Source organism: Diabrotica virgifera, chromosome 2 (assembly GCF_917563875.1).
Source record: "Diabrotica virgifera virgifera chromosome 2, PGI_DIABVI_V3a".
NCBI classification, from domain to species: Eukaryota; Metazoa; Arthropoda; class Insecta; order Coleoptera; family Chrysomelidae; genus Diabrotica; species Diabrotica virgifera.
In genome coordinates, this window is record NC_065444.1 from 40,746,316 (window position 1) to 40,770,134 (window position 23,819).

General features: G+C 32.7%; 1 protein-coding gene across 1 annotated transcript in view; it reads right to left on the reverse strand.

The window, feature by feature from the left end:
* The window catches only part of LOC114327955 (neuropeptide CCHamide-1 receptor-like), a 145,465-nt gene that overhangs the window by 103,439 nt on the left and 18,207 nt on the right, over positions 1-23,819 (reverse strand). The window lies entirely within an intron of this gene.

Consider the following 23,819-nt stretch of genomic DNA (forward strand, 5'->3'; position numbering starts at 1 on the left):
TGGTCCCATAAAATACTCTTTCACATTATGACGGCTCTTCTACCTTCCGTATTTCTTTCTCTGATGGGTTTGTCTAATGTTTCATCGTGCGATATATTGATACCTAGATTTTTGTAGTCACAGTAACAGTGCTTTATTAGACCAGTAAGGATCTGTGAAAAAAAGTCTATTTTTGGATGTGAGAGGTGGCATTCGTATTTTTGCAGATAAAGTTAGGTGACACCTTCAGTAATATTAATTGACTTATTCTCCTTCTCAAATATGCCCGGAACATTAATGAAAAAATTAAAATATTTAAAAATTTCGAAAAACGTCGATTTTTTTCTGTTTTCTTTGCTTATAACTTTGAAACGATTCGTTTTGGAATAAAGTCGTACAGAAATAAAATAAAGATAATTAAATTTTGTATGATATACGACTGGTCAAAAAGTCTTAACGTATTACCTTTTCTGCAATATAGCAATAAATACAAAATAAGGGGGCAAAATACTCCTGTTGTTATTCAATGTTTTTAACCACTTTGGTGGCACTTAGAACCTTAGCAATTCGCTTAGGAAATTCTTTGTAACATACTTAAACCGTGTAACAAATTTCATTAAAATCGACGTAAACGATTTTGCATAATAAATTTGCAATCTAAATGTTTTTAAAAAAGTTCAAATTTTTTAAAATCTGTCTGAACAAAAAGTAGACCATTTAGAAGTTGTCTAATTTTTTTACATATAAAGAGGTGCTCTGCCTATCTAATACACTTTATAGAATTAAAATCGGATTATTTAAGGGGCCTCAGCAATGTTTTAAACTTATAAACAATTTTTTGGCTTATAAAAAATAGCTTTGTTTAATAATAAAAAAATAATTTTTAGCAATGCAAATAATTAAAACCGGTATAATTTGACTTAAACTTTCAAATGCTGTCAGCAGAATTGCTATTTTATTTTTTAATCAAAAGTTATTCGCGTTGTAATTGCGTTGTATGTAATTCCTCAAGTTCTTTGTTTATAACAATCTTATCGACATCCGGATCAACTGTTACACAAAAAAATCGTGTTCTACGGGCAAAAAATACATAAAAATTTTGGGTAAGTCCATCTAAATAAAGGAGCGCGTAGCACTCCCTCCTGGCCACAGGACTAATTTGTTGATAAGCCAAAAAATTGTTTATAATTTTAAAACATTGCTGAGGCTGTTTAAATAATCCGATTTCAATTCTGTAAAGTGCATTAGATAGGTGGAGTGCTTTTTTATATGTAAAAAAATTGAGAAATTTTTGTATGTTCTAGTTTTTGTTGTGCAAGATTTTAAATAATTTTAATTTTTTAAAAATAGTTTAGATTGTAAAATTATTATTCAAAATCTAGTAGGTCTATTTCAATGAAATTTGGTGTACGATTTTAGAACATTACAAAAATTTTCTAAGCGAATTAGGAAGATTCCAAGTGTAACCTAAGTGATGGAAAATCATTGAATAAGACAGGCTTGTTTTGCCCCCTTATTTTATATTTATTGCTATTTTGCAGCAAGGGTGATAAATTAAGACATTTTTAATCAACCGCATCTGACGACTTTGTTCCAAAATGAGTCGTTTTAAAGTTATAAACAAAAAAATTAGAAAAAAATCGATGTTATTCGAAATTTTTAAATATTTGAATTTTTTATTAATCTTCCGGGCATATTGGAGAAGGAGCATAAATCAATTATTATTAATGAAGTTAGCACCTAACTTTATCCGCAAAAATCTGAATGCCACCTCTCACATCCACCTAAAAACAGATCCTTACTGGTCTATATCGTGATTATGTCGTCTAATATGAGATCTTTTTATTGCTCTCCAATACACAAGTATTCGGTTTTTTCATTGATTTCTAGACCCCATATATCACACTCTTTCCCATATGTTCTACTCATAAATTCGGTTACATCGATTTCGCTTTTGTTGCATTCTTGAAATCATTCTTGTTCCTCTTCAGATATTTACACACATTTTTGATTGGTTTGGTTGTTAATCTTATTGGCTAGGCTAGCCTACTATTGCAATTCTCTCTTGGTTTTGGTTCCGATGTTCTTGAAATTCTTCTCTGTTCTCTATTCAAAGTTCTTTGAAATAGTCTTCCAGGCTTTAAGTTTTATACTGTGTGTTATGTGGTCATTTTTTTCTTTTCTAAAATTTTTCATCAATTTCCAGTTTTCCGCGTTTCTGGTTTCTCTTACATAAATGTATTTATTGGCAGTTTCTTTTCGAAGACTTTCTTCTTTTAAATGTTCTTCGAACGTCTGCTTGATTTTGTTTATATGTTATTTTGTCTTGTAACAATTTAAAACTTAAATATTGTTGGTATAGTTGTCTTTACATTTTATTTTTACCTTTATTGTTTACCTTGGTTTTTATGTAGAATCCCCTTGTTTCAAATGATGGTTCGTGTAAACAATTTTTTCTGCAGCCGTCCCGAAAATAAAACTTTCGGTATGATTTATTAAATCGGAAGTACCATTTTACCCAACTCGTACCGAAAGAAGCTACTTTCGGGACTAATTTTTTCACTTTCGGGACGCTTTTTCTACTTTCGGGACGATTTTGGGTAGCTAGGTAGCGGCTTTGACAATAACATCAACTTTGTATTTTATTATGACAGATTCACAAATTGAAAATGGTCACAACCAAATTAATATTTTAAAAAATAGTAAAAATACTGACACTTCTTCTTCTTATGGTGCCTAGGAAGGTGTAGGATGGTGTCCAACATCCCTTACGGATGTTGGACAGTAACATGGCTATTCTGACTTTGTTGACTGCTGCCCTGAAAAGTCCGGTAGTGGTTAAGTTAAACCATTTTCGCAGGTTATGCAGCCAGGATATTCTTCTTCGTCCTTGACCTCTTTTCCCATGCACTTTACCTTGAAGTATGGTCCGAAGTAGGTCATATCGTTGTTCATCGCGCATTACATGGCCCAGGTATTCCAGTTTACGACGTTTTATGGTTACGACTAGTTCGCGCTCTTTACCCATTCTATGTAGAACTTCTTCGTTGGTAACTCTGTCTATCCAGGAAATCCTCAAAATGCGTCTATAGCACCACATCTCAAATGCTTCGAGTCTCTTCAGTGATGCTTCAGTTAAGGTCCATGACTCCACGCCATATAAAAGAACGGAGAATACGTAGCACTTTAGTAAACGAATTTTTATTTCCAATTTTGTATCGTGGCTGTTAAAGATTTTTTTCATTTTGACGAAGGCTGATCTTGCCTTCTCGATCCTTATCTTAATTTCCGTCGATTGGTCCCACTGTTCATTTAAGTTTGCACCCAAATAACAAAAGTTGGTGATTTGTGTTATAGGTTGTTGGTTAACTAGTAATTGACCAGGTGGTATCCTATTTTTGCTTATAACCATGTATTTGGTTTTTTTGATGTTAAAATCAAGCCCAAACCTGCTACTTACTTCTGCCACCTTGGAGACAAGTGTCTGCAGACCTTCAAGACTGTCTGCAAAAATGACAGTATCGTCAGCGTATCTTATGTTGTTCAATCGTTCTCCGTTTATAAGTATTCCCTCGTCTATGTCCGTTAGCGCTAGGTTCATAATGTGCTCTGAATATGTATTGAACAATAATGGGGACAATATACATCCCTGTCGCACACCTCTTTTTATCTTTGTGTCGTCTGTTAACTGATCCCCTACTCTAACAGCTGCAGTTTGTTCGTAATAGATATTGTTTATTATACGGCGATCTCTGCTGCCTAGACCAATTGAATTTAATATTTTCATCAGTTCAAAACACACATATATATCACAATTCACGTCTCTACATCTTTGAAAGAGAACTTGTATTGCAAAAAGTGTCTCTCGAGTGCCCAATGCATCCCTGAAGCCGAATTGTGTGTTTGTCATGTGTTCTTCACACTTTTTATATATTCTTTTATGTATAATTTTTAAAAAAGTTTTCAGGAGATGGCTCATAAGGCTTATTATTCGGCAATCTTCACATTTTTTGGCATTGGGTTTTTTAGGGATTGTTATAAAAGTTGATCTTAGCCACTGTTGGGGTATTTTTCTACTTTGGTGTATTTTGTTGAAGATCAAGGTAAGTCTTTTTACTTCGTCTTTATTCATAATTTTCAAAAATTCTGAGTAGAACTCGTCTGGTCCTGCGGCTTTTCCCTCCTTAATGTTGTTTATAGCAGCTTCTACTTCCGCTTCGAGAATAGGTGGTCCGGTATCGTCTTTTTTATTTTGTGTGATGGTGACATTCCTATCGTCTTCAAATGTTGTTGTCACATAGTTCATCCATGTTGTTTTTGTTTCTTCAATATCAACTACAGTCAAACCCGCTTATTAGAATACCGGTTAAAGGAATATCCCGGTTTAAGGAATAAAAATTTGAGGTCCCAAATCGTTTTACTATGCACATATGATCAGTTATTAGAATATCCCTGCTATAGGAATACCTTTGCTTGGCACGAAGGCTATTCCAATAAGCGGGTTCGACTGTATTGGATTTCCTTGAGCGTCTGTTAAGTGTCCCGGCCTTTTTTATTTATAGATGCCTGCTGCTTCTTTGATCTTTTTGTGGAGGTTGAATACTGACACGTCTAACACTAATTTCAATACTGCCACTTCTGTTAATATTCCTAACAATATCAATGTAAATAATTGTTATAGTTGTGTTATTAATATTCATAAATAGATTTTCTAATGTTGAATTCACGAGAGTAACTTTAAATTGTTTATTAAAATTCATAAGTAAAGTTTATCCATATATTCTTTTTAACATACAAAGCGGCTGCAGAAAAAATATTGTACGTAACACGATCCAAAAGTGATTTTATGAGACTCGCAGGATTCCAAGACTTCGTAAAATATTACTTTTGGAACTTGTTAGGTAAATTACTATTTTATGTATTTGTATAATTGATCGATATTTTTAGGGACGGGATTTTGTAGCTTCTCATTCAATTTATTTTTGAATAAGTCTTGTGTGCCTTCCTCATTTAGGCTTTTGAATTTGTATGTTCATTCGGTTAGATTTTCTGTCTTGTTTATTTCCATCTATATGTTTTTCCCTCGTGGTCCTTGTGGAGGTCGACATGTCTAATATACCGAGGAGCATCAACGATGTTCTATAACAGCGTTTTCTGGACTCTTTGCGTGATCTATATATTACTTGAATGGGCATAGCTCCAGACTTGGCAAAAATACGTACACACCGGTCTCAGTATTGTTATGTAAATAACAAAAGTAGTTGTTTTTATGCATGGACAATACGGAATTCCCTCACATCAACCATAACATTTACTTGTATCGGATACCTAGTTTTTTCCATCTCTTTTTAATATGCATCTTCCAGTGTGTCGCATCAGGTGGGATAACTATGTATATTGCGAAAGATCATATGTGGCTGTAGTATCATTTTCTAGTTCAAGTATATCATACGTGTATAACGGGAGGAGGAACGGACCTAGCATGCCACCTTGAGGGACTCCTGCTTTAATTTCTTTTCTATATCATGCTTAATTATAAAATATCTGTCAGATATGTATGAGTGCAAATATCTAAATATATGTTTAGCCATAAGAATTTTGCAGACGGTTTATTCAGTACCCTTTTATCAGTTATTTTTTTTCCGTTTCGTTTTTAGTTGTGCGACCATTATGTCTGGCATTTGTCCTCTACTCCAGGCTGTGGGTGAAAAATAGGTCGATTTCAGGATATAATTCAGGAATTTTTGAAACCTTTTTTTTATCAGGTGTTGTAAAGGACGATGCCAGGAATAACTTCTACTAAAATGTGACCAAAAATATTGTGAGCTTTTTAATTAGTGCGATTTTCATTTGTTAAATTTGCAAATTTTAAAGATTTTTAATTTTGCAGCTTAGGATATTGATTCTAGGGAAAAACTTTTTAATAGAAAGTTGTAGTAAATTAAAAAACCTACAATTTGAGCTATGGTAAGTTTAATTTCGTTTATTGGTTATTGCAACACAGCCTGCGAGAGTTCCAAAATGGCCGTTTTTTACAATTGCGTTATTTATTGTACAAATAATTTTTTTATTTTTTAAAGCTTTAAATGAAGATCTTTCAATTCCAAACATAAAAAAAATTGTAAGGCCGGATTAACGAATTTGTTGCTTAGATATAAATTGTTTATCCCAAGAGGTCAAATGTCGAAGGCTATAACTTTTTGAAAAAAAATCGTACAGAGTTGGTGAAACATCCAATATCCTTCTAAAGAGTTATATTTTCATATTCTGATGTAAATAAATGCGTAAAACATTTTTAAACTTCAAATTTTTGGGTTTGAAAATAAGGGGGCAAATTTTGTTATAAACATTTAGAGCTGAAGCGGTCCTGTACATCCTATGAGTTTCTAACTTACAGATTATTGTTGCTGAAGACGAAACGAAGATTTATAAAAAAATAAAAATTTTCTACAACCAACTGAAGCCGAGATAATTGTTTCTTTTTTCTTAAATCGTAGTGCCTTTATTTACAACAATTAAGAAACTATTTTACAGTCATTGACTAAAGAAAGACTTATATTATCTTAAATTAAAAATAATTATAAAATATAGTCACATTTAATTATTAAAAATTATTTTTAAACTCGGTGCTTTTGCGAGCGTCCGAATTTTGCAAATCGCCCGGCTCGCTTCAAATCCGCGCGCTCGGAAAATTTTTACGTAATTTGTATTAAATTTTGACCGAAAACAGTTTAATAATATTACCATTATAATATACAGTCTATTTACCACTGTACTTGTTTTCCTTGATAAACTTTTATATGTGAAATCTCATTTCTGAAGAAATAATATTACAAAAATGATACATATATATGAAATATTTAACTATATTTTTAATTTTTTCATTGTTATATAAATATAATAATAATAATGTGACTTCTTATTATACAATATAAAACTTTTTCTTCTTGTAGTGACTATCCGTTTTGGATGTTTGCGACCATCATGGCAATCTGTACTTGCACACTAAATCGGTACTGCTGCTCTAAAAAGATTTGTAGTTGTTGTGTTGAACGACGTACGTAAATTTTCTAGCAAGGTAATCCTTCGCCTTCCTGGTTCTCAGTTTCCAAATGGGGTTTGCCAAATTGCCATGATGTTTGCCAACATCCAAAACGGATAGTCACTACAAGAAGAAAAAGTTTTATATTGTATAATAAGAAGCAACATTATTATTATTATATTTATTATAACAATGCAAAAATTAAAAATATAGTTATATGTATCATTTTTGTAATATTATTTCTTCAGAAATGAGATTTCACATATGAAAGTTTATCAAGAAAAAAAATACAGTGGTAAATACACTGTATATTGTAATGGTAATATTATTAAATTGTTTTCGGTCAAAATTTAATACAAGTTACGTAAAAATTTTCCGAGAGCGCGGATTTGAAGCGAGCCAGGCGATTTGCAAAATTGGGCCGCTCGCAAAAGCACCGATTTTAAAAATAATTTTTAATAGTTAAATGTAAATATAGTTTATAATAATTTCTATTCTAAGATAATACAAGTCTTTCTTTAGTCAATGACTGTAAAATAATTTCTTAATTGTTATAAATAAAGGCACTACGATTTAAGAAAAAGTAAACAATTATCTCGGCTTCAGTTGGTTGTAAATTTTTTTTATTGGTTTATAAATCTTCATTTCGTCTTTAGCAACAATAATCTGTAAGTTAGAAACTCATAAGATGTACAGGGTCGCTTCAGCTCTAAATGTTTATAACGAAATTTGCCCCCTTATTTTCAAACCCAAAAATTTGAGGCTTAAAAATGTTTTACGCATTTATTTACATCAGAATATGAAAATATAACTCTTTAGAAGGAGATTTGATGTTACAACAACTCTCTACGATTTTTCTTCAAAAAGTTATAGCCTTCGACATTTGACCTCTTGGGATAAACAATTTATAATATCTAAGTAACAAATTCGTTAATCCGGCCTTGCAATTTTTTTTTTTATGTTTGGAATTGAAAGATCTTTATTTTAAAGCTTTAAAAAATAAAAAAATATTTCTACAATAAATAACGCAATTTTAAAAAACGGCCATTTTGGACCTTTCGCATGCTGTTTTACAATAACCAATAAACGAAATTAAACTTACCCTAGCTCAAATTGTAGGTTTTTTAATTTAGTACAACTTTCTATCAAAAAGTTTTTCTCCAAAATCCATATCCTAACCTGCAAAATTAAAAATCTTTAAAAAGTGCAAATTTAAGAAATGAAAATCGCAATTAAAAAAAAAGCTCACATTATTTTTGGTCACATTTTAGTAGAAGTTATTCCTGGCATCGTCCTTTACAACACCTGATAAGTTTCAAAAATTCCTGAATTATATCACGTTTTTTCACCCACAGCCTGAGGTACTCTTCTTCAAGAGCTCTGTCCTTTGTGAAGGTTGGCTATTAACGTGGCAATTATAATCTTGCTTACGACACTTTTGAATAGTTCGACTGATGTGAGTTTCTTCTCCTGCCTGGCCCGCGCTTGCTCTCTGGACAATCAATTGCAGTAGACCGTACTTATGGTGTTTCAGTATGTGGCCTAGATATTTGAGTTTTTTTTTAATTGTGCTCACGATTTTTTCTCTTTTCCGATTCTGTGGATTACTTCTATGTTGGTGACATGTTCGGTCTAGGATATACGTAGAATGCGTCGGTACACCTACATTTTGAATGCTTCTAGTTTTTTCGTGAGCATCTCCGTCAGCGTCCAGGACTCCATACCATACATTAAGATTGGAAAAATGTAGCATTTCACCAGACGTAGTTTTAAACGAAGAGATAAATCTTTGCTTATGACGAGCTTTTTTATATTGTTAAATGCTGCTCTAGCTCGTTCTATTCTTCCCTTAATTTTTGTGCCCTGTTACCATTTTGCATTTACGATGGTGCCATGGTATACAAAAGATTCTACATAGTCAATTAGTATGTTGTTTATCCGTATCTGTCGAGTAAGTTGTTAGTCCAGGAACCAAAGCTTTTCACATCGCAATTTTTACGGAATGGATCAATTTACTTGAAAATTTGAGAATAATCATTCTAAGCCAGTCAAACTTCTAGAATATATTAATAATACATAAATAAAGAAGAGTAAATAATGCCAATGAATAAAAATACCGCTAACTTACATTATTATGTTTCCAATTGAAGTTCTCCTTTTTTTCTCAAAAAAATATATTAATTTTTTAACCGTAACTTTTTTATTTTTTAACTTAAAAAGTTCGTTAAAAAAGAATTTTGTAGGATTTTACAAGATCTATAAGACTATTAATATTAAATTCCTTTAAAATTCTCAGTCACAAAAAGAGGTGGCATTGAAAGGGTTTGTAAAGGTGGTTTTTGCATGATAGGTATTACAAGTTTTAATTGTCAATGGCTCACTCAGTTTTTGCCGTAAAAAAATATTTTTGCAAACCAGTTTCTTGGGAATTAAATAAGCTACAATTTCATATTTAAATATTTGTTCTTATCTCTGATGCTAATCTTTCTATTCTGAAGTAATGGGTATTTTTTACCAAAATACAAAAACTCGTTGCTCGCTTTTAATTCCATTTTTTCTTAAACTAATCTTTCTAAGCCGATTAAACATCTAGAACCTATTAACAATACATAAATCAAAAAAACCAATTCAGGTCAATAAAAAATTTTAATTAGGGTGGTGATTAGTGGGTTGTTTACGATCACTTTTTTGCTGAAAAACATAGGGACTGATATTCTTTTCATTATAAGTCACTTAATTTTTTAGCTAGAGATTTTTTTTATTTCTAGATATATATTTCCACATATTTTTAAATACTTTAAATTAGTTTCAACAAGTTATCCTCGAAAAATGCATAGTTTTCCCTTCCTTTGACTTTGAAACTACAATATTTAGCATTTGACGAAGAAGAGCCAACATAATATAATAAAGTATAGCTCGACTACTATTGGTCTTAAAGAAAATAAAAATAAAACGGTTTTGTTTATTTTTTCAAAATGTACATTTTTGTTAAGTTAAGTTGTTTTGATAAAACGAAAACTTTTTGAGTTATTAGCAGAAAACTGATTAAAAACATTGAATTTTTCGATATAAAACTAACACTTTCAATAGCGAATAAATCGAAAACTATTAATTTTATGAAAAAAATGTATAGATCGTTTTTTGCTTATAATGAATGTTTTTACCAACTCTTGCGGTCAAAATATAATAAAAATTTCCACCCACGAGGTGGGGTGGCAACCACCCCCATGGTAAAAGCGCCTTTTGGCATGATATAGATTTTGATCCTTGGACTATCCACTACTTATTCTCAAATTTTCAAGCAAATCTATCCATTCTGTAAAAATTGCGAGGTTTTGTCCTATTTTAAGCTTCATTACTTGGACTATGATGCTTTTTGCGCATCAGCATCCATTTTGTCTTCTTGAAGTTGAGACACAGGCCGTATTCATCACTAACTGAATTAACCCTCTCCGCTGCCTGTTGTAATTTATCTATGCTACTGGCAAGGATCACCGTGTCATCGGCATATCTTTTGCAGTGGCATTTGTCTAACTTCCATAATTGCATAAATCTGTTAGCCAACTTTTTTTTCACTCCTATGCTGCCCACACTTCCCCAGGAATATCAACCAGTTTAACTGTTTTACTCTTCTTTGTTTTTTTCTGTTACTGTCTTCGTTAATTCAACTGGTTTTCCATCAAAGTCTTCATTTAATAAACGGTCAAAGTTTTTTCCATCTCTTTTTGACATCCTTTCATGAAATAGTATTTTATTATTTTTATCTCGGATACATTTAATCCGACTAAAACCTTTTGTAATCTTTTGATGTAAAAACAAACATAGCGAGTACATACAGATTTAAAAAATTTAATTCAAAAGTTGTATACCAACGGTTTTTAATCCCTAAAGAAAACTGCTCCACTTGCCATAATTAGAAATCTGTTCCAATTAGCTTAATCCCTCTTTTATTTATCTTTAATAAACAATCAATGAGCTACTGATAATAATTGTGCCTTCAAATCATTGTTTGTACGTTAAACAAGAAAATATTTTCCCAATATTGAATCAGAACAAATACCACCTGTGGTTATGCAGTGAGATTCATTAAAAGCAATATGCATTTTTATTTTTACTGAAGTGGCCACATCAGCTCTGATAGTGCTAGTAATTTATTGAGGAATTCTGTGCAATTATTCGCAAACAGTTCTTCAAGTGTTTTGGAATGAATAAATTCATAATATACAGAGGAACGTTATTTAAAAGGTTTTTATCGCCAACCGTCACTAAAATCAGTGCAAAGTAGCACTTTATTGTACTGAAAGAAGAATTTTACTTTACCTGCCGCGTTTAATCGAGATTGAATGTAAGTGGTCGATGACAGAAATCGATTACCTATTTGAGTTAACTTACAATTTATTTACTTTAATTATTAAAAATATTGTACAAAATGTACGCCATTGTTAATTAAATTTATGTCAAAAAGTGAAATTCTGCAGTATTTTATACTTATACTCATATACAATAAATCAAATCTTTGCTGATTTAGTAATTATTCAATATTGATAACTATCGATTAAAAATTGACAGCGGCCATCTCGAAAGCGGCCTGTCTGTCATCACTGTCATGAAATTATTATGACGTTTAAAATTTAAAAAGTTCTTAAAATGTAAAATTCAAGTAAGTGTTAAAACCATTATCAAAGTATGTTGGCGATAAAATTTTGTATGCACCACCTCAGTAAAGAATCTTTATCGAACTCGTCTGTTATTCGCCTCGCTCTCTAGGCTCGCTCTGCTCATAATATCAGACTCGTTCGATAAAGAGTAACTTTACTGACTTGGTACATAAACAACTAATAATAAAAAAAAATTCACTTTTTTCCCGAAATTTTAAACAGGAGTTTTCACATTATGATGAGCTTTCGTTAAAAACAGTAAAAAATACCAACACGTTCAGAGTTTCAAAGTAGTACAGGTTTCAAAGCTAGGTTCCTAATATTTGTAAGTTCCGTGTTCTCACCTACACGGTTAATGAAATGAAAACGGTAAAAGGCACTGGCTTTGATGGCATTCAAACTGAGTTTCAAAAGCACAGTGGAAGATGTACTAGACAATGACTTGCGCAAAGTTCTTCGCAGACATTACTCGGGGGGAAATGTTTCTGATAAACCAAAAAAAAAGCAAAATGAATCGCCATTTTAAAACCAATGAAAGCTCACGATTTACTAAAAAATTAGCGTCTAATGGTACTTCTAAGTGCTATGCAACAGCAGAAGTTTCCAAGTCATCATGGGCGATAAGACAAGTACCCAAATTAAACTTAACAGTGGCTTTCCGCAAGGATCGGTGCTGGCCACCTTCTCTTACGCGTTTATATTGCAGACTTGTCCAAAACCACAGCTAAGAAGTTTAGATATGCCGTATGGATATGGGCGCTAGCTGCCAGCCATAAAGAATTGGAAACTACTAAACAAATATTAGCAAACGATCTGGTTTCCCTTAGAAGATATCTCCTTCCATGAGGATTACAATCAAATGCCCCTAATACAAAACGTATCGTGCTTTTTTAAACAGTAGATTGGCCAACTACCAATTAAAATCCTTGAAGAAAGACTCCTCAGATATACTAAACAATCAAAATATCTTAAGTGTGATACTCGATAGAATGAGGCTTTAAAGAACATCTTACGAAGACGACTGCCAAACTTAGAACACGAAATGGTCTTCTGTAAAATATTGCGGTACCATATGGGGTTCCTCAGCTTGATCAACAGCACTGGGACTAGTGTATCCCGTTGCGTAGTGCACCGGTGTAACAGCCCGCACACCAAATATGGTGATATTGAACTAAACCAGGCTTTGCATATTATTTTAGGCACTTTTAAAGCTACGTTAAAGTACTGGCTACTAGCCCTGGGTCACATAGCCCCTTTACACGATCGCCGAGAACATACCCTTGTCAAAACATCTACAGAAATCAACACCGATCCTGGGCTTCGCTCCCGTGTTGGTATCACCTGTAGAGAAATAAGTAGGCCCTCGTTCAAGAAACAACCCTTTCGACACTGCAAGAATTCTAGTTGAAAGGAACTTCAAGATAACCAACCGTTGCTTGGCGAGAAGAATGGGAAAAGAATGCACATGTGCCACCTATAGTATGCAAGCCAGAGGATTTGGACGGTCTAAGACGAATTTGGATGCACTGGAAAACTCCACTATAACGCTGAATACCAAATCCATTAAAAGAGTGAGAAAATTTAAATACCTGGAAACATGGCTTTTTGAAGACTCGACATCGGACAGGGAAGTAAAATGTTGCATTGAGCAAACTCAACAAGCTTTCGTAAAATTCTGGAAGGTACTGACCTGTTCAGAGTTCGATTTTAACTGAGACTAAGGTTTACAAAGTGTTACGTATATTCGGTGCTGCTATATGGCGTACAGGGCTGGACACTCAAAACGAGAGATATAAACGGATTTCGAAATATGGCTTCATCGCCGTATCCCAAAGATACCATGGACGCCAAAAGTCAGAAACGTGGATTTCCTTAAAAGAATCAACCAAGAACGCCCACTTTTCGAAATCATCAAGAAAAGGTCACCATGCCAAATTAAAAACACCAGTTCCTTCAACTTATAATCGAGGGTAAAGTTGAAGGCAAAAGAGGAATGAGACGCAAGAGAAAATATCATGGCTCCAAAATATAAGGCAATGGACAGGGATTAACGACATACAATTTCTGACGCCTATTGCAAGAAACAGAGCAGCTTTAATGTAAAATGTGATCGTTAACATCCATTAGTGTATTTGCATCTGAAGAAGAAGAAGAAGGCGAATTTGTTCCACACTGAACAGAATAAGAACAAACTATGGAGGTGCTCCGACTAATTCTTCGGGTGGAGAAAAATGCTATCTTCAAATTGCGATTGTGGTGCAAGACAAAAGGTTATACGTCTACTGGAGGAATACCCGATCAGATTCTTCTTCTTCAAGTGCCATCTCCGCGACTGAGGTCGGCAATCATCATAGCTATTCGGACTTTGGAGACGGCTGCTCTGATTATACAGTGATGATTCATACCATTTCTTAGCTGCGACCAAAGAGTCAATTGAATACATTTTTCAACTGAATTTTTCTTTGTATAAATTAATTATTGTTACTTACTGTTTGTAATATTATATTGTCCTTTTTTATTTATTTATATTGTCTTTGCTTATACACGAAACTCAACTGTGTTGTAGTCGTACGCTAAATAAAATATTACTAGGGAAATATACAGGTTGTCCAGAAACTCTACCAACAAACGAAGACAGGAGATTTCTCAGATAATTTTAAGATAATTTAATTCAATTCAGCTAGTCTGAAAATGCTTCCTAAAGGAGCTAGAGCTCTTTGAAGATGGCGTCTTGTAATTAGTTTTTCTTAAATACCTCCAGAACGCTTATATCTAGAAAAACTAAAATTGGTGTGCATATTTACTTTCCAGAAATGAATCGATTTCATCCGTTGTAAATTTCTAGTATCGGTCATAGGCGTCCGTTTTGGGTAGGGCAACGGTTATTTAATCGCATAACTTTTTTTGTCTTTAAATTTTAAGCATTGCTGACACTGGATTATTAGATTGTGAGGTATTGTAGTACTAAAAGGTACTCTTGATTTAAGTCGGTAGGATACCGACTAGGTTTTCTAGAAAAATCGATTTGAAAGTTTTTCGTTTTTGGAATTTGAAAAAAAATTGAAAAAAATTTTCAAAAAATTCTATGTATTTTACTAACTTAAAGCAAGAGTAACTTTTAGTACTCGAATACTTTATAATTTAATAATCTAATGTAAAAAATGCTTAAAAATTAAAGACAAGAAAGTTATGCTATAAAATAACTGTTGACCTACCCAAAACGAACGCATATGACCGGTACTAGAAATTCGCAATTAATGACATCGATTTATCTCTGGAATATAAATAATTGAACCAGTTTTCGTCTTTCTAAATACGTTGTTTTCTTTTTTCTTGAAATTCAAAGGACGAAAAATTTTCAAATCGATTTTTCTAGAAAACCGTGTATCCTATCGACTTAAAGGAAGAGTACCTTTTAGCACTAGAATACCTCACAATTTAATAATTCAGAGTCAAGAATGCTTAAAAATTAAAGTTAAAAAAGTTATGTGATGAAATAACTGTTACCCTACCCAAAACGGACGCCTATAATCGTTACTAAAAATTCGCAATGGATGGAATAAATTTATCTCTGAAAGATAAATACGCGTACCAATTTTTGTTTTTCTAAACAGAAGCGTTCTGGAGGTATTTAAGAAAAACTCATTACAAGACGCCATCTTGAAACAGCTCTAGCTCCCTTGCCGCACATCAAAGAAACATGAAACGTAAATTACGTTTCATGGAAATAAACCACTGCTAAACAAATATACGTCCGGCCATTTATGAGACTCTCCGAAAATAAAAATGTGTCATGAGCATGAATCACACTCGTTTCATTGGTAGGCGGACTTTGAGATTTGTTTAGCAGTGTTTTAGTTTCATGAAACATGTTTTTCGTTTCATGTTTCATGTTTTTCGTTTCATGTTTCTTTGGTGTGCGGCTTGGCTTAGGAAGCACTTTCGGACTAAGTGAATTGGGTTAAACTGTCTTAAAATTATTCTGTCTCCGTTTGTCGGTAGGGTTTCTGGACACCCTCTATAATCCTTTGGGAGAGACAGGACCAAGCTGGTCAACATATTCGTTGATGAAATGGAAGGAGGCAAGTGGTGTAAGTATAACAGATAATATAGAAACTTATGGATAGAAATGTGGCTAGAAAATGCAAACGCAAAAGAAGTAATGAGATGTAAGAAGAACAAATAAATAAAATGTTATATTTCTGAATTTTTCGAAGTTACCTATACTTCTTTAGGCACGAGGGTAAATTTTTATTTTACTGGGCGCATGCGCACACCGACAGTATGGTATAAACGTTATACGGGATCTGATTGGGTGTTAAAATCATCTGTCAATAATTGTTTAATATGGAGATTTTGGATAAACAAATTATTGTTGTGTATATTAGTTTTTATTGTTGTGATGGTAGAGAAAAAAGCAAGTTTATAATATTGTAGTGACTTTTTAAATAGTTTTTAAAAGCGACAGGTACGTAATATTTGTAAATGGTTCAGTATCCTAATAAAAAATTTCATAGGTACCTACCTACTTGGAAAATTTAAAAAGAACCTACCAAAATAGTATGTAATGCTTTGATTTACATAATTTGATTACCATCAAAATTTCTATCAATATTCACCTAATACTTTGTTTTCTTACTCTGTTTTGTTGTATTTTAATATTTCTTTCAATTCTAAATAATTTCAACTCAAAATCAAAATAATTTGGTTAATAGTATGGTATAACTAGACCCAAACCCAGACATCCAAAGTGAAAGTTATCCTTTAACACCAAAATGTTCTATATGGTCCACATAATGTTCAGAAAAAAGTCACACCATTTTGAGCATCGGGTTTGGGGGGAGAGGGGGGAGAAATCGGTAAATTCGTAGTTTTTTAGGTTTTTCTTAAATATATATAAAACTATATGATTTAGCATAAACAACCTTCTATACAAAAATGTTCTACATTAAATTTGAAATAAAAAAGGGCCTACGCATAATCCTTCTAAAATGAACGGTTTCAAAGTTACAGAGGTAGTATAGTATAATTGGTCCAAAAAAAGGCCTAACCTAAACATCCAAAGTAAAAGTTTTCCCCCAACACCAAATAATTGTTCTATATGGTCCACATATTGTTTAGTAAAAAGTTACACCATTTTGAGCGTCCGGTTTGGGGGGGGAGATGGGGGAGAAACCGGTAAATTAGTAGTTTTTTTACGTTTCTCGTCAATATTTCTAAAAGTATGCTTTAACGTATATAATTTTTTATACAAAAATATTCTACATAAAATTTAAAACAAAAAGATCCTATATATAATTGTTATAAAATCAACAGTTCCAGAGTTACGGAGGGTGAAAAGTGGAGGGTTTCGATACTTTTTATATTTCTTGGGCAATTTCCTACTGATTTTCTTTAACAGGATTGGGTTTTATAAATCAAATTTGCTATTTCAGTGGCCGATGGTATGTTAGTGATAAGCCCTCGAAGAAACGTCACCCTCACCACCCAAAATCATCATCAATTGCCCAAAGAATATAAAAAGTATCGAAAACCTCCACTTTTCACCCTCCGTAACTCTGGAACCGTTGTTTTTGTAACAATTATGTATAGGATCTTTTTTGTTTTAAATTTTATGTAGAACATTTTTGTATATAATATTTTTTACGCTAAAGCATAGTTTTAGAAATATTGACGAAAAACTTAAAAAAACTACTAATTTACCGACTTCTCCCCCATCTCCCCACCAAACCGAACCCTCAAAATGGTGTAACTTTTTACTGAACCATATGTGGACCATATAGAACAATTTTGTGTTGGAGGAAAACTTTTATTTTTGATGTCTGGGTTAGGCCTTTTTTGGACCAATTATACTATACTACCTCTGTAACTTTGGAACAGTTCATTTTAGAAGGATTATGCATTGGACCTTTTTTATTTCAAATTTAATGTAGAACATTTTTGTATAAAGGGTTGTTCATGCTAAGCCGCATAGTTTTAGAAACATTGAAGAAAAACGCAAAAAACTACGTATTTACCGATTTCTCCCCCCTCTCCCCCCAAACCCGACGCTCAAAATGGTGTGACTTTTTTCTGAACATTATGTGGGCCATATAGAACAATTTGGTGTTGGAGGAGAACTTTCACTTTGGATGTCTGGGTTATGCCATCTTTTGGATCAATCTTATCATACTATAAATTAAGAACCGTCAAAAGTTTAATCCGTTTAGTTATGTAGTTGATCTTCGCACATGATGACACATGGTCTCCGTGGATAAAAGTTTAAGGTGAATGAAATTTAATATTAACTGCGCTGATAAGCGGATTTGAACCCCAATGGAAACTTTTATTTTTTTATTTTATTTATACATTTTATGATTGTAAGTTTATTTATTATATAATTTTTTTTTTCAGAAAATACGTATTTAGTTAAAATTTTTTCCTACATTGTTCAGAAATCATTTGTGGCATTTTTCAATGAGTTTGTTTTTGTGTGTTTTATTCTTTTATTATTTTAATTTTTGGCACTGTTGTAATAAAAATTTTTGAGAAGTAGTAAGTATTAAAATTAGTTTAATATTTAAATAAAATATAAATAAACTGTTTAAAGTATATTAATTTCGTTGAAATCATATAATAGAAGTATAACTTCTTACGTGCGTACAAAGTACACACATATTCTTTTTTATAATTTTGACACCCTTCATCTATTCAATGGCACTAGAGCCCAAGCCGGACCTTGGCCTCCTTCAGCAAGTTTCTCCAATCATATCGATTTGCTATAACTGTTCTGTCCTATATACTGTCCTATATACTGTCCTATATACTGTCCTATATACTGTCCTATATACTGTCCTATATACTGTCCTATATACTGTCCTATATACTGTCCTATATACTGTTCTTTTCCATAAACGCGTCTATGCTCCTGTCTCCTGGGAGGCTCCTGGTCTATGCAGCGTTCGGACATTCCACGTTCCCATATTCCATTCTCAAAGTCGTCGTCTTGATATGTCCATTCCGAGGCCTGTCTTAAGGTTTCGTAGTAGTACTTTTTTTTACAAAAAAGGTTACTGGCCTATTGCCTAACCCTCCTCCTTTATCCGGACTTGGTATCAGCACTGGCAGTAATTAAGCTACTTACCAGAGGCTGAGTTTAACACACATTAATCGGTTAATATTAAAATTTATTAAGTTACTAATAACGAATCACCTTGTAGTAACTCTGACTAATACGATATTAGAGTTGTTTGCTGATTGAGTCAGAAAAGAAAATCGATTCATAAATCTTCTTTTTTTAGTTCAGATCGCAATTTAATTGCTTTGTGTTGTTGACAAACAAAGTAAATTCAACATTTCTAGCTGTAGGTAAAAAACACGTTGATCGGGAAATGAGATGTACCCGTTTCAATATTTGCGATGTTGTTTTGTTTTTGTTTACTTATTGTTAAAGTATGAAAATAGATATTCCGATACAGAAATGATGACTCTCGTTATTTTATTTATTGGCAAAAATTGAGAGGGACGGATAGTGATTGCGAAAAATATTGACTTGAAGTAGCTTAGAAGTAAAATGACAGTTGCATGGTAGAATTTATTCGAAACAAGATATAAATTGAGTATTTGTTTCAAAAATAATAATAATAATAGTTATTTATGATATAAGTGTTAAAAGTACACGTTTAAGGCACGCATGTGAAAGTTTTCAGAATGAGCGAAGCGACTTCTGCAATTCACATGACTGCCTTAAAAATGTACTTTTTAACACGCATATCATACAATATTTTTTCTACAAACATAATTACAGGACAATATCTACAAAAACTTTTACTTGAACTTGACTGACATTCCATTCTTATATTTTTAATTTATCGTACTACATACGCAGTATGAGTATAATAGATAAAGTTATAGGATCGTGCAAAAAATTTTTTTTCAGATTTCACCTTTTTTCGACGTTTTGAGTCCCCCTGAGTCTAAAAAGCAAATAAAAAAAACATGTCGGAAGTATGTACGTATGTACGTACGTATGTACGTACGTACGTATGTACGTACGTATGTCGCCACCGCCCAGCAAAAACTACTGGACCGATTTCGATGAAATTCGGTATGAGTAAGTTTAAGAGAATTTTGTCAAGAAACTAAGCTTTTGAAAAAAACTTCTCAAAGGGGGGCCGAAATAGGGGGGGTTATTTGGGGCCCATTTTTGCAAATTTTGACCGAAACGAATGAAATTTAACTTAAAGTTAGCTCATCGATAGGTAAATAGAAATACGGAATTTGACATTTCCAAATCCAAAATGGCGGCCAGCATGGCCGATCGTCCACCCGATACATTTCCCTACCAATCTAAAAACTTGTTTAAGATAAATTTAATTTGAAAAAACACTTATATAGCCTAAAGATGGGGATATAACAAGAATATTATCGTTTTTCAGAAAAAGTTATGGGTTGCCTATATTTAAGGGGTCAAAATTTGACATAAATTTGAACTAAATCTTCTCAAAAATGACTTCAAGGAATTTGTTTATTTTTTGATATATTTTTGATATCCTATCAGTAAATTGAATAACATTGGTCAGATTTCTTAACTCCTCATAGGAGGGGAGTTACGAATTTTTTATAAAAAAATATTCGAGTGCCCGTAACTACCTCTGTAATAGAACCTTAAATTTGAAATTTGGCAGACATATATAGTACTTTGTTATCTATTAGTATAATAAATTTTACCCACAATATGGGTTCCGGTTTAACCGGAAATGAAAAAAAATCTTAATTTTTTACATACGCCCTATATATTTTTACATATTTTGAAAGAATGTAAAATTACTTTTCCAATGACATAGAACTCGTTGCTGTAACTCAAAAACTCGAAAAGTTACAGAAAATTGAAATTTTGCTAGAATCTTGTGTGTGTCCCCTCTCACGCGATCATAGCAGAGCATTATTATAGAGCAGTCAATGAGGGTATTTGGCTCAGAATTCCATCCTACTACATCGATGTACTTGATATTTTCACATTAAGTAGGGAATAGCTCAAGAAACAAAATCTACCCTATATACTATGGCGCTTTATCTTGGGGCAGCTCCCACCCCTTCAAGGGCGTGGAAAATTTATTGGTCAAAATAAGCATGGAAGTGGCTAGAGAACCTATTTTTAGGCAAAAACTGATCTATACTTTTTTTTGTGAACTCAATACTTTTTGAGTTATGCGTAGTTGAAAAATGGCCATTTTTATTTAAAAATGACACGTTTTCGGACGGTTTTTTGTAAATACCTTAAAAACTATGCATCAAACTAAAAACACTATATAATTTTTTTTTTAATTATAAATAACAAAGAGATTCGTTCCTTCGTAAATTTTCTATTTATAATACAAAAAGAGATATGGTAGGTAAAAAGAGTTTGTTTTTTGGTGCATGCTCAAAGTGCTCATGCTTTTGTAGTGTTTGAAAAGGCCTTTAAAACGAGCACCGTTAAATGATGTCGGTTACATTCAAACTAAGCGAGATATGGTGCAAAAAAATATATGACTAATGTACTTTAAGGAAAAATGAGAAAAGTACATACATTTAACCCCTCATTCACCAGAATTTAAATGCATTGTTTTTCTTTTGCAATACCTCTTAATATAGTGTTATTTCTACTTTCAAAAAGTTGGACGGGTGAAAAAAATAAGATCAAATTATAGAGGGCATTTTTAAATTTTCTTAAAATTCTTCCTTTTGCTCCATGCAATTCGAAAATAAAAATGTTCTATCCCCGAGAAGTGGTGAGAACCGCCCCCATGATAAAAGCGCCATAGTATATAGGATAGACTTTGAATTAGGAGATTGGGCTTTGGGCTACTCCCAAAATTTCATTACAATCCATGCAGTAAAATGCAAATATTGTAAACTATTAATTTCTCAGAAAAATGGACTAATTTGAGATGAAAGTATGGCTAATATTCTATTGATTTATGCAATAATCTATAGTGTGTCCCCGAACATTTTCTCAAATGCGGGAATTAATGATGCGTAGAACCATAAAATATTTTCAAGTATACAAGGTGTTTCTAAAATATCAAAATAACGAGTAACTTTGTTATTTTTATAGAATGCCAATATCTAGTACGATATCAATAATAGATCGGTACGATAAAGTTCTCGGGCGGCCCTTCCGTCCAGCGTTTTTTTACATTACATCAAAATTGCCTATACGGTCAATACGAACTGCGGTGTCTTAAAAAGTTTAAAGCACTAGTGCCTTAAAGTAGCATTTTTAACGCTCGTATGGAGTGCTAAGAATTGCATTTTTAACACGGTCGTAGAAAAAAATAAATAAAGCAAGAAAACATAACAAGCATAAAAAAATTGTTAAATAAGAGTGAAATACTCATCTCCAAGGAATTAACGCACCACCTTAAAATGGGTCATTTTTAATGTTGTTCTGAAGCTATTTGCTTGTGGCATTTTTATAATAAACTATTTTTAATGGGAAATAAGCCACAATTTTACCAAAAAAATTATTTTATTTACGTTTCGAAGCCCAAATCGGGTTTCGTTGTCAAAATACAAAATACTACTCTTATTTTGTATTTTGTATTTTCTATTTTGACAACGAAACCCGATTTGGGCTTCGAAACGTTAATAAAATCATTTTTTTGGTAAAACTTTGGCTTATTTCCCATTAAAAATAGTTTGTCGTTTTTAATGTTTAGAATTTTCTAAACCTGTTTTTCGATTTAAATAATTTTTGAACATAGTGGTATATGTTATTCTTTAACGATATATTGATATTTTTTAACAGTATCGGTGCAGTAATATTGTTGCTACAGAGGTAAATTTTATATACTTGTAAATAGTATATCTGCATCCTGCGGTATTAAGGTGATACAATGTTGTTTTCCAATACCATAGAAGGGCTGCAAAACTTCATGAGCAAAATAACGGAAACACGTACAATGGAGTAGATATAAACACCAGCAAAACCAAGCTAATGATTATCAGCAAACAAAACATAACTGGAGCAAATCTGTATGTAAACCAAATGAGAATTGAACGTGCCTCACAATACAACTACTTGGGAACTAAAATCAATGAGTCGTGGGAGAATACTCAAGAGATTAGATGTCGCATCGGAAAGGTAAAAAGTGCATCATTGACTATGAACTCTGTGTTCAAGAGCCATCAGCCATCACCTCACCCTAAAAACAAAAATAAGGCTCCTTAAATGCTATATGTACTCAGTGCTACTATATGGAGTAGATACGTGGATATTGAAGACAGAAACTCTATCGAAACTGCAGGATATTGGCTATTGTTGTACAGAATGATCCTGAACATACCATGGGCAGACAAAATCACCAATGAAGAAGTAATACGGAGGATGAACACAACAGCAGATTTAGTCAACATCGTGAAGGGCCGTAAGCTGCGGTACTTGGGACATATAATGAGAAATCAAGGCAGATACGAGCTACTCCAATGCATCTTACAAGGTAAAATTGAAGGAATAAGTGCCCCAGGACGAAGAAGAATATCCTGGCTTGCTAACCTGAGAGCATAGTAAAGAAAAACCTCAACACCTCTATTCCGTATAGCAACCAACAAAGTCGTCATAGCCAGAATGATCGCCAACGTTCGGAATGGACAGGCACTCTAAGAAGAAGGTAAATTGTCATTGTATACCGGGTGTACCAAAATTTGGTACCCAAAATTTGGTAAATAGGTGATTATGAAAACTCCTTGTTATTTTTCCATGTCGTTCTTCGTTTGGTATAGTTTGCCTTCCAGTTCTAGTTTAAGTTCTTCTTTCAAGGCTTTTTTTGAGTGTTCCAACATTTTGCAAGATTCTGAAGATAGTTATGACAAATTTGATTTACTCTTCATTTCACATACTCAAAATATGTTACTCTATATTTTACATTTCACACTTACTTCACATTTTGAATTTTAGAATAATAAATATATGAATTTATTTATTTTATTTAAATATCCGTATCAACCTAGTAAATCAAATACAATAATATTTACTGCATCAATACCAGTTGATATTAAAGGAATGTTGAAATATGTTGTGATAGATAAACACAAATTCACTAATAACAGCAATAACTAAAAAAATGGCAACCTTAGTAAATGAGAATTAACTACTTCTTAAATATACATAGTCCAGT